General features: G+C 37.4%; 1 long non-coding RNA gene across 2 annotated transcripts; it reads right to left on the reverse strand.

The window, feature by feature from the left end:
- Window positions 1-2,329: 2,329 nt before the first annotated feature.
- LOC145273645 (uncharacterized) lies at window positions 2,330-10,559 on the reverse strand. 2 transcript variants are annotated; one of them, XR_013866451.1, is made up of 2 exons: window positions 7,736-10,559; window positions 2,330-2,593 (listed from the first exon to the last, which is right to left on the reverse strand). It is a non-coding gene; the product is annotated as an uncharacterized LOC145273645 (long non-coding RNA). The 2 variants fall into 2 exon arrangements; XR_013866452.1 differs by having other exon boundaries at window positions 7,518-10,559.
- Between the last annotated feature and the right edge of the window lie 1,090 nt (window positions 10,560-11,649).

The following is an 11,649-nucleotide window of genomic DNA, read 5'->3' on the forward strand; positions in this document are numbered from 1 at the left end:
CAGCAACCACTGTAAAAGAGTAATAAAAAAATGCAAGAGAGCTATATGCCCAGTCCATTAAATCCAAAGTAGCTGATCAACGGCTTGGTTCCCACCAGTTCTGGCAAATAGCAAATAGGATCCTGAACAGAAGTGTGCGTTCTATCCCAACCATTATCAATGAACCAGAGGTAATTTCGTCAGCTTCAGACAAGGCCAAACTATTTGCCAAGAACTTTGCAGCTAATTCTACCCTATGCGACGAAGGCCATCAACTCCCCATATTTCCTCCTATAACACAGAACAAGCTAGGTAACATACAAATATCTGTGCATGAGGTCGCCAAGCTAATCAAGAACCTTGATTCCAGTAAAGCAACTGGCCCTGACGGCATCCCAATTATAGTGTTAAAAAAGCTTCAACCAGAACTTGCTCCCATACTTATGAAACTGTTTAAGCATTGTCTTAAGGAGAAGTGCTTTCCAACACCTTGGAAAACCTCATCAGTATGCCCTGTATTTAAGAACTCAGGTGATAAGTCATCTCCCTCTCAGTACAGACCAATAAGTCTCCTGTGTGTCATGAGTAAGTTGCTGGAATCCATATTAAATAGAGAAATAGTCAACCACCTCAGCAGGAATAACCTTCTTAGTGACACGCAATATGATTTCCTTTCTGCAAGATCTACAGCAGATGTGCTAACGGTTATATCTCATAGGATTAGTGAATCTCTTGACAAAGGCTTCTTTTCTAGGGCAATTGCTCTTGACATATCAAAGGCCTTCGACAGGGTATGGCATAAAGGCCTACTTCACAAGATTTCCAGCTACGGTATAACTGGAAATGTTCTCTCTATCATTAAATCATTTCTCTCTGATAGGCTCATAAGAGTAGTGGTTGATTGACAAAAATCAGAGGCCTGCAGTATTAATGCTGGAGTCCCTCAAGGGTCCATCCTGGGCCCAACTCTCTTCCTGATCTATATCAATGATCTCCCTAAACACATACTTAAATCATTCGTTGACATCTATACTGATGACAACCATCTATGGCAACACATCAAAGGCTGTAAATGACAAAGCTCTTTCTGATTCTCTCTCCTGATCTCGAGCGCGTGGTTCAGTGGGGGAAGACGTGGCTGGTTACCTTTAATGCATCTAAAACTAAACTCCTATCTTTACATCATCAACGCTCTGATCCCCATCTGGCATCAATTGAAATGGATGGCTCTCGTCTTGGGGAGGCTCCATGTTTTGACAAGCTTCTGGGCTTGACCTTCACTCCTGATCTGAAATGGAACACTTACATCAAATCTGTTGCCAAGGTCATAAATTAACGAATCCTATAGTGGATGAAACGCCGAATATTCAGTGTAGCTTAATCGCCATATATATTTCATAAATTACTATATATATCATAAATTACTATATATATCATAAATTACTATATATATGTATATATATCATAAATTACTATATATATATATCATAAATTACTATATATATATTTGTTAGTACATTTTCATGTTTTTTTAAAGGTAGATAACTCTTATTTTTATTATCTCCCTTGAGAAAGCACACACACATATATGTATATATATATACATATATTTGTGAGTATATTTTCATATGGTTTCATAAAGGTAACTCTGACTTGAATTATCTGCCTTGATTAATATCCGAGAAGTTCTTTTTGTTTTAACTTATTTTAAAGCGTTTATTTACTTTGGAACATAACAAGTGTTCAGGCTCAAATTAGAACAAGACCGAGGTGACTGTCATGAGACCGTCGTCTCCCTGCATATTAAAACAAAGTCCCCACCAACCTCCATACGTAGTTAATTGTCATGTCGAAAATAGTAATATATCCAAAAATTACGAAAACTCTACAAGTGCAGAGTTCTTTATAGTTCAAAGTAATTTGTATGTTTGTTAAAAACTACTTCAAAAATGCTGTTTGACTTTAAGTGTCGTTTAAAGACAAAACCAATATTAAGTATTTAATTGTCATGCCGAAAATAGTAATATATCCAAAAATGACCAAAACTCACCAAGTGCAGAGTTCTTTATAGTTCAAACCAATATTAAGTAATTTTTTTTTTTTTTTGCATACATTATTGCTGATATTCATGCTGCTCCTCTTTGATCAAATTGTCTCTAGGATGGATTAGGGTTGGGGGTCAGGGTTAGCTTTTTTTTTTTTTTTATTTGATATGTAATTCTATGTCGATTTTTTTAATGTTTTCGAGTATGCTGAAAACGAATATCACAATTAAATTCGGGGCTTATAAATCGTTTACCAGATATCAATAAACATGATGTATAACAAATAGATAACACAGAAAATAGACTTATAGTTTTAAAAGGTTTATTAGAAGAAAAATATGTAACCCACAGTGGGGACCCTAACAGGTACTACCACTCCGGGTCAGAGTGGACCTGGGAGCAATGATAATTAAAGGGTGGCTCCACACTCCCCAAGCCTGCTTATGGAGCTTTACCATCGGATACAGTTTAAGGTCATATCCAGGACCCTGAAGTGGCGGCGGCTATCCTGTTCTTGTAGAAATTTTGGATGGGAGTGGTCTTCTTCTGGGAGAAGTTTCGGCTGGTTGCTAAAAAAAAAAAAAAAGAAAAAAGAGACAAGTTTTAATCCAACGGAAATGGAATCATGTCGTTACAAGTCCGAGTAATTTTTAAATGGATATATCTATAAAAGTGAAAGTGTACAACTTATAGTATAAACCATTGAAATGTTAGATATAGTTTCCTTGGCCATGGATCTAACGTAATAAATTCATATGACCCTTAATCAATAATGGTTAATGTGTCAAAGTTAAAAATAAAGGAAAAATATATATAAGTGTAATTATTACTTCACGCGACAAATAGCTAGGGGGTTGCTGCTTTAATCCACGATGTATTTGTAAGTCATGCCGTGCTTTCTTTTCTCTAGCTTTAATTTAAACCTACGTCACTGCCAGTGGTCATACACAAACACATAACGGGTTCTAGCCTTCCTCCCTGCTACCACGCGTTTTTCCTTGTTTGGCTCAACACAAAACCCCCACAACTCCCACGGCTAAAATGTTAGTTTTGTACAAAGTACTGAGATGCCAGACAATTATGCTAGTTTAGAACTTTGAGGTCCAAGTAATCAGCCACATTTTTCAGTTTTGGGGCATAAATATTACTGCAAAGGCGTGTAAAGGGCAAACTCGAATTTGAGCGCAATCGTTATTCTAATAATTGCTAATTTTTAATATGCCATTATTATTATCATCATTTTCTTATATGGATCAGCAAGATATTTTTACTAGTAATAAGTTTATTTTTAGAACAGCTTATCACTTATTCTCTGGTATATTTTTGGTTTTAAAGTATTATTTTAGTATTAGTGTTTAATCTTTCAGTATTTATACAATTTAACATTTTGATATTTACATTTATGTCGAGGTTTAGTGTTTATTATTTGATCAGTTATAATTTAATTTAGCGCTAATTTATAAGTTATGTTTTAGTATCTAATCATGATTTTTTTGTTTTTAATTATTAGTTTTAGTTTTTATAGTTATTTAATATATTATAATTTATTAGAATATATTAACAGTAGTAAAATTATATTACTGATCCATAATGAAAATGATAATTATAGCTGGAACAATTACATCGAGAGCATTGCCAGGGCCGGTGCGAGGAAGGTGGGCTCTCTCTCTCTCTACCGTGCTAGAAAACTTCTAACACCCGAAAGTATCCTGTACCTCTCCAACAAGGCCACTATTCGCCCATGTATGGAGTATTGCTGTCATATTTGGGCTGGTGCATCGGCTACTAGTCTCTCACTCCTTGACAGGGTTCAAAAGAGAGTCGCAAATCTGATAGGCCCTAAACTGGCATCTAAGCTTCAGCCTCTGTCCCATCGTCGAAACGTTGCATCCCTCTGCCTGTTCTACAAGTATTATAATGGTGAATGCTCTGATGAACTGCATGCAAGCACTTTTGCCCCCACAACGTAAACACCCTCGACAGACCCGACAAGCTGCAAAATCCCACCCCCACACTGTAGAGATCCCTACATTTAAAAGATCTTTCTACTCCAGTAGTTTCTTCCCCAGAACTGCTAGAATTTGGAATTCCATTCCAGGTCACTGCTTCCCCAACTGTACTGACATGCATAAGTTCAAGTGCAACGTGAACCAACACCTCCCTGCCCAAATCCCTACATAGTACCCTAGTAGATGTTTCCCCCTGATAGTGGCAAAGTGCCTTGTTTGGGGTGAAAATGTAATTAAAAAAAAAAAAAAATAGTAATGTAAATATTTGTATATAATTACAAAGCATATTGTTCATACATTTACATACAAATCCACATGAACAAGGAAACCTATCTCTCTCTCGGCAAAAATGAGTTCAAACTGAAGAAATGTTATATATAATTGTTTTCGGCTAACTTTACCAAATCTGTGCGTATGGTAAAAATAAGTAAAAAAAAACAAGTAATGTTCAACGCTGCAAGAGAACTAGAAAGAGAATAAAAGTTAATAGACAGGATAAAGTCTGGAACAAAAAGAGAAAAAAGAAATTAGCGAAATTTATCAGGTGCGAAAAAAGCGAGTAATGTTCAACGGTACTGGAGAACAAGAAAAGAAAGGGCCAATTAGAAGCTGGAATCATCAAAATAGGGGTAGGCTATAGAAGCAAAATTTTTCAAATAAATGCCAAAAGTGGCTTATTATATGTAAATAGATGGGAACAAAAAAATTGGAGGGTCACTGGCCCCAAACGTGATTTGACCGCGTCAACGCGTGAAAATGGCCCAAATTTCGGCCCCGAACACACTTAATCACTTATTGAAAGCCACAGGATGCATTTTTTGACTATAAATGCATTTGTATCATTAAATCTAACATTCCCATTGGCTATCTCACAAGTACGGTTTTTTTAAGGGTATCTCAGAGTCCAAAATGGGTCAAAATTACCCCAAAAGTAGCCAAAAATGGTCGGAAATCACGGATTTTCCAAAATGCACCTCCCAAGACACACAGGGTGCAATTTTTGACCATAAATGGCTCTATAAATTTAAATCTAACATTCTCACTGGCTATCCCACCTATATAGGGCTTTTCAAGGTATCTTAAGGGTTCAAAATGGGTCAAATTTACCCAAAAATTAGCCAAAAATGAATGAAAATCACGGATAATCCCCAAAATGCAGGTATTATATCTCATCGGGCTCCTATAAACACTCCTGTATGGCTTTTTACAGTTGGAAGACTTCCATTTGTATTTAGAGATCTTTGGGGGATGTAAAAAGGGTCAAAACAATCCAAAAATGACAAAATTACGCTTTACGGTACATAACATATGAATCATTAGTTCATTCATCAATGATACTTTTTAGAAACATTGTAACTTTACTACATCAACTTCTCAGAAAGTAATTAATTGTAAATTGAACATTGAATGTCAATAAAATGCTGTCCAAGAAGAGTCTGAATTCATAGTGTTCTCATAGTTACCCCAAAATTGATGAAAATGGCCCTCGATTCGCTATTTCTAGATTTGTAACCAATATATTGAATAACTTGATAAAAGCTATGAGTAATTAGCAAAGGAATTATTTTGTTATTTCAAGACACAGCTTCACTTCACATTACTTTAAAATCATTCAACAGTAAAATATCAATATAATGCATTAAATGTTGGCTGCAGCACAGGAATTTGCTACAGCTATTTTGATTGACTAAGTGACATGTGTTTGGCTGGCGATCTCGGTACATGGGACAGTGCTACGGATTGTACCCGATCTGTTTAATGAGTAGTTCAAATTGTTTGAGGTATCATGCTCTGGCACAATGAGCCATTTGCGAGAGAGAGAGACTTTTGATCGGCAAAGAATCTTCGTTCATGTACATCAAATTCATCAGGATTCACATCTTTTGAAAGTATATTGAGAAGGACATGGTGCTCTCGTTTCCATTTAATTATATTCACACGTCTGGAACCCTTTGCTTTGTAGACATCTTTATCGTAAATTTTTAGCCATCGATCAAGTTTATGTTTTATCCCAGGTATTGTAACATAACGAACATCACTTCCAAAGGCTTTCTGCCACAATTGTAGTAATCGCAAGGAGAACTGGTCAATATGATTTTTCTGTGTCGTGGTACCATATTTGGCAGCATGATGTTGCTGCACAGCTTGAACACATTCAGCCTCAGTTGGAAGAGAATCAAGCAGAAGATAAGTCCAATCGTCGTAATTATAATCTTAGTTCAATCAAATTCACAATTAATGCAATGCAATGTTATCGTGTCTATTTAAAGATGCCATTCCATTGATACAGAAAGAAAACATTTCCTTATTTGGTAATTTTCCATCTATAACTCAAATTAAGCCCCTTTTTGACAACCTATGTTGATTCTTAGGGACTTTTTGACTCATTGGCTAAATCGGCCATATTTAGCCCCTTTTAAAGGTCCTTATACCCCTCATTAACAGTGCAAAAGTTAGGAGAGTGCCTGCTTCAAGCCTTTCCCAACAGTTTCTGCCATGTAGAGGTGTCTTTGAGCCCATGGGAGGTGCATTTTGGAAAATCTGTGATTTCCGACCATTTTTGGCTAATTTTGGGGTAATTTGACCCATTTTGGACTCTGAGATACCCTAAAAAAAACCCTACTTGTGGGATAGCCAATGGGAATGTTAGATTTAATGATACAAATGCATTTATAGCGAAAAAATGCACCCTGTGGCTTTCAATAAGTGATCAAGTGTGTTCGGGGCCGAAATTTGGGCCATTTTCACGCGTTGACGCGGTCAAATCACGTTTGGGGCCAGCGACCCTCCAATTTTGACCCATTTTGAACAAAATCACTTGTTCCCATCTATTTACATATAAATGAAGGTTTTTTTTGGCATTTATTTGAAAAATTTTGTTTCTATAGCCTACCCCTAATCAAAAGTCATTAGACAAAAAAGAAATCAAGTAAATAGGACATTATAAGAAAAAATTCATCAGGTGCTGTAAAGAAATGCTCTTTTAGAATCTTCAAGTCTCAACACTCATTAGTAAAAAATAACTAAAAAAAAAAACAAGTAATGTTCAACGCTGCAAGAGAACTAGAAAGAGAATAAAAGTTAATAGACAGGATAAAGTCTGGAACAAAAAGAGAAAAAAGAAATTAGCAAAATTTATCAGGTGCGAAAAAAGCGAGTATTGTTCAACGGTACTGGAGAACAAGAAAAGAAAGGGCCAATTAGAAGCTGGAATCATCAAAAGTCATTAGACAAAAAAGAAATCAAGTAAATTAAGAAATTAACTGAAACCCATCTAAAACAAAGCAAATTCAGCAGCTGGTACAAAACAAGTGCTGAAAAGGTGGTTTAGAGTCCTGAAGTCTCAACAATCACTAGAAAATTAGAAATAAATTAAGGTAGTGGTTGCAGCACCACCAAGACACATTGATACAATAAATGAAACCTTTATGAATTCGATGGGAAGTTGGAGTTGCTTATAAAAAAAAAATATATTATTACTTACTTTAGGAATTTCTGGAACTGCTTCCAAGATGGGGATGAGAGGGGTCATGGGTGTTGCTGCTGCTGGTGCTGAAAACTTGAATAACTTTTTCTTTTTTTTTAATTGTTTTTTTTCTTTTTTTGGTTTGTTTGTTTTATTTATTTTCCTTTATTTCATAGCATTTTATTTTTATGAAATTATTTTTTTGGAAATTATAATTAGGAAATAACAATACTTACTTTATGACTTTCTGGAACTGCATCCAATATTGGGATGACAGGGTCATGGCTGTTGCTGTTGAAACCTGTAATAACTAGTTGTATTATTATTTTTACATTTTTTTTCGGTTTATTTTCCTTTAGATCACAGTATTTTATTTTTTGTTAAATTTTCTTTTTTTAAAAAATTATAATTAGAAGAAGATATCAATACTTACTTTATGACTTTCTGGAACTGCATCCAATATTGGGATGACAGGGTCATGGCTGTTGCTGTTGAAACCTGTAATAACTAGTTGTATTATTATTTTTACATTTTTTTTTTTCGGTTTATTTTCCTTTAGATCACAGTATGTTATTTTTTGTGAAATTTTCTTTTTTTAAAAAATTATAATTAGAAGAAGATATCAATACTTACTTTATGACTTTCTGGAACTGCATCCAATATTGGGATGACAGGGTCATGGCTGTTGCTGTTGAAACCTGTAATAACTAGTTGTATTTTGCATTATTATTTTTACATTTTGTTTTATTTATGTTACTTTAGTACATTGCATTTTACTGAGTGTATGTTAATTATTTTGTTAATTTTTATTAAAATAAAATACCTGTAACAGAAAAATAATTTTGGTTATGATCATGCATGGGTGAATATTTTCGGTTAGACTTGCTAAAGTTGGTTAAAGGAAATACAAGCAGAAAGGAATTCGTTTTAATCACTAGCAACACAACGAAATAAATACTTACCTGAGGATTGTGCTGATTCTAACTAGAAGCTGCAGTAATGGAAAAGAGGAAAATTAAACTTGTCAATTACAAAAACTGAAATCGAAAAGAAGAAACGCTTGATGCTTTACTCACCTCTGGCTGGTCGTGGTCGCCATCAAACTGAAAAAGGAGGGAAAGGGTGGAATCCACTAGTTACCAGGTACCGTACAGGAAAGGACAGTCTGGCCAGGTAGGTGATGATCTCCCCAAAGTGGAGCGCTACATAAAACATGCATTGCTACGAACATCCTCCGAAAAAGGCGGTTTCTACTCGGAATAAAAGGCGGAGCAGAAAACGGAAGTGTTCTCTCTACTCAACACGATTCCTAGAGAGATACCACGAGATTGTGCGTGAATGAGGAGGAGGTGATGAAAGCTCACAAAACTGCCATTCCTACTATCGTATCAGATATTATTAATCGGAGGTCCATCATTGCATTACCGCCCCAGCTCGTAGTTGATAGATAGTAGGAATAATATTACCAGCGCCCTTCAGGCAGATTGTGAGAACACACAAACTAATGGTAGTATTACTCTAGTCGTTCCTGGTCGAATGGAGCCATGCATGCATTATGTAGTAACACGAGCACGTGTCGCCTGATAAGAAAGAGCGTAGGCTCACCCACTTGGGGAGATTCCCTATCCAGACTTGCACCTATTTGTACACCTGGAACCGGACTCAGAACCTCGACAATGAGGAGAGTCAAGGAGAGCAAGGTGTTGAACTACCTAAAGAGGTCACCATATAAAACAAGCGTTGCTGTGAACAACCTTCCAAAACGAGGGAAGGGACTTTTTGTTCTCTCTACCCAACAGGATTCCTAGAGAGATACCACTAGATTGTGCGTGAATGTGGAAGAGCCTATGTAAGCTCACAAAACTGCCATTCCTACTATCGTATCGGATATTATTAATCGGAGGTCCATCATTGCATTACCGCCCCAGCTCATAGTTGATAGATAGTAGGAATAATATTACCAGCGCCCTTCAAGCAGCTTGTGAGCACACGCAAACTAATAGCAGTATTACTCTAGTCGTCCGTAGTCGAGTGGAGGCACGCGTGAATTACATAGTAGAAACACGAGCACGTGTCGCTCCCTCTTCGGGGGAATTCGGAAAAGCGCACCTTGCGCTGCAGGTATTTGTTGAGCTGGGAGTTGACTCAACACCTCGACACTGAGAAAAGAGCTTTAGAAAAGCTCCAGATTAGTTACCTGCAAAGTCAAGGAAAGTTGGAGGACCAGGCCTGCGAAGGAGAACACACACAATTTGGGCCTTGATGGAAGCACACGGGAGAGAGGGAGGCCCATTTTTCTCATTCGGGGGAGTGTTCTCCTTCCAGCCTGCTCGAGCACGTCTTTTCTGCTCGCCACATGCAAGCGTATAAAAAGACGACCAGATGACGGACGCAACAAACTCATGCCATCATTAACTGGATTTTGATCGGGTTCCGTACAACAAGGTGTTGAACTCCCTAAAGAGGGCACCATATAAAACAAGCGTTGCTGCGAACAACCTTCCAAAACGAGGGAAGGGACTTTTTGTTCTCTCTACCCAACAGGATTCCTAGAGAGATACCACAAGATTGTGCGTGAATGTGGAAGAGCCTATGAAAGCTCACAAAACTGCCATTCCTACTATCGTATCGGATATTACTAATCGGAGGTCCATCATTGCATTACCGCCCCAGCTCGTAGTTGATAGATAGTAGGAATAATATTACCAGCGCCCTTCAAGCAGCTTGTGAGCACACGCACACTAATTGTAGTATTACTCTAGTCGTTCCTGGTCGAATGGAGCCATGCATGCATTATGTAGTAATAAAATAAAATACCTGTAACAGAAAAATAATTCTGGCTATGATCAAGCATGGGTGATTATTTTTGGTTAGACTTGCAAAAGTTGGTTAAAGGAAATATAAGCAGAAAGGAATTCGTTTTAATCACTAGCAACACAACGAAAGAAATACTTACCTGAGGACTTGTGCTGATTCTAACTAGAAGCTGCAGTAATGGAAAAGAGGAAAATTAAACTTGTCAATTACAAAAACTGAAATCGAAAAGAAGAAACGCTTGATGCTTTACTCACCTCTGGCTAGTCGTGGTCACCATCAAACTGAAAAACGAGGGAAAGGGTGGAATCCACTCGTTACCAGGTTTCGTACAGGAAAGGACAGTCTGGCCAGGTAGGTGATGATCTCCCCAAAGTGGAGCGCTACATAAAACATGCATTGCTACGAACATCCTCCGAAAAAGGCGGTTTCTACTCGGAATAAAAGGCGGAGCAGAAAACGGAAGTGTTCTCTCTGCTCAACACGATTCCTAGAGAGATACCACGAGATTGTGCGTGAATGCGGAAGAGGCGATGAAAGCTCACAAAACTGCCATTCCTACTATCGTATCGGATATTGTAACTCGGAGGTCCATCATTGCATTACCGCCCCAGCTCGTAGTTGATAGATAGTAGGAATAATATTACCAGTGCCCTTCAAGCAGCTTGTGAGCACACGCAAACTAATGGTAGTATTACTCTAGTCGTTCCTGGTCGAATGGAGCCATGCATGCATTATGTAGTAATAAAATAAAATACCTGTAACAGAAAAATAATTCTGGTTATGATCAAGCATGGGTGAATATTTTTGGTTAGACTTGCTAAAGTTGGTTCAAGGAAATATAAGCAGAAAGGCATTCGTTTTAATCACTAGCAACACAATGAAAGAAATACTTAACTGAGGACTTATGCTGATTCTAACTAGAAGCTGCAGTAATACAAAAGAGGAAAATTAAACTTGTCAATTACAAAAACTGAAACCGAAAAGAAGAAACGCTTGATGCTTTACTCACCTCTGGCTGGTCGTGGTCGCCATCAAACTGAAAAAGGAGGGAAAGGGTGGAATCCACTAGTTACCAGGTACCATACAGGAAAGGACAGTTTGGGCAGGTAGGTGATGATCTCCCCAAAGTGGAGCGCTACATAAAACATGCATTGCTACGAACATCCTCCGAAAAAGGCGGTTTCTACTCGGAATAAAAGGCGGAGCAGAAAACGGAAGTGTTCTCTCTACTCAACACGATTCCTAGAGAGATACCACAAGATTGTGCGTGAATGTGGAAGAGCCTATGAAAACTCACAAAACTGCCATTCCTACTATCGTATCGGATATTATT

This window comes from Euprymna scolopes, unplaced genomic scaffold (genome assembly GCF_053919585.1).
Source record: "Euprymna scolopes isolate OS-2025 unplaced genomic scaffold, ASM5391958v1 sca122, whole genome shotgun sequence".
Lineage (NCBI taxonomy): Eukaryota > Metazoa > Mollusca > Cephalopoda > Sepiida > Sepiolidae > Euprymna > Euprymna scolopes.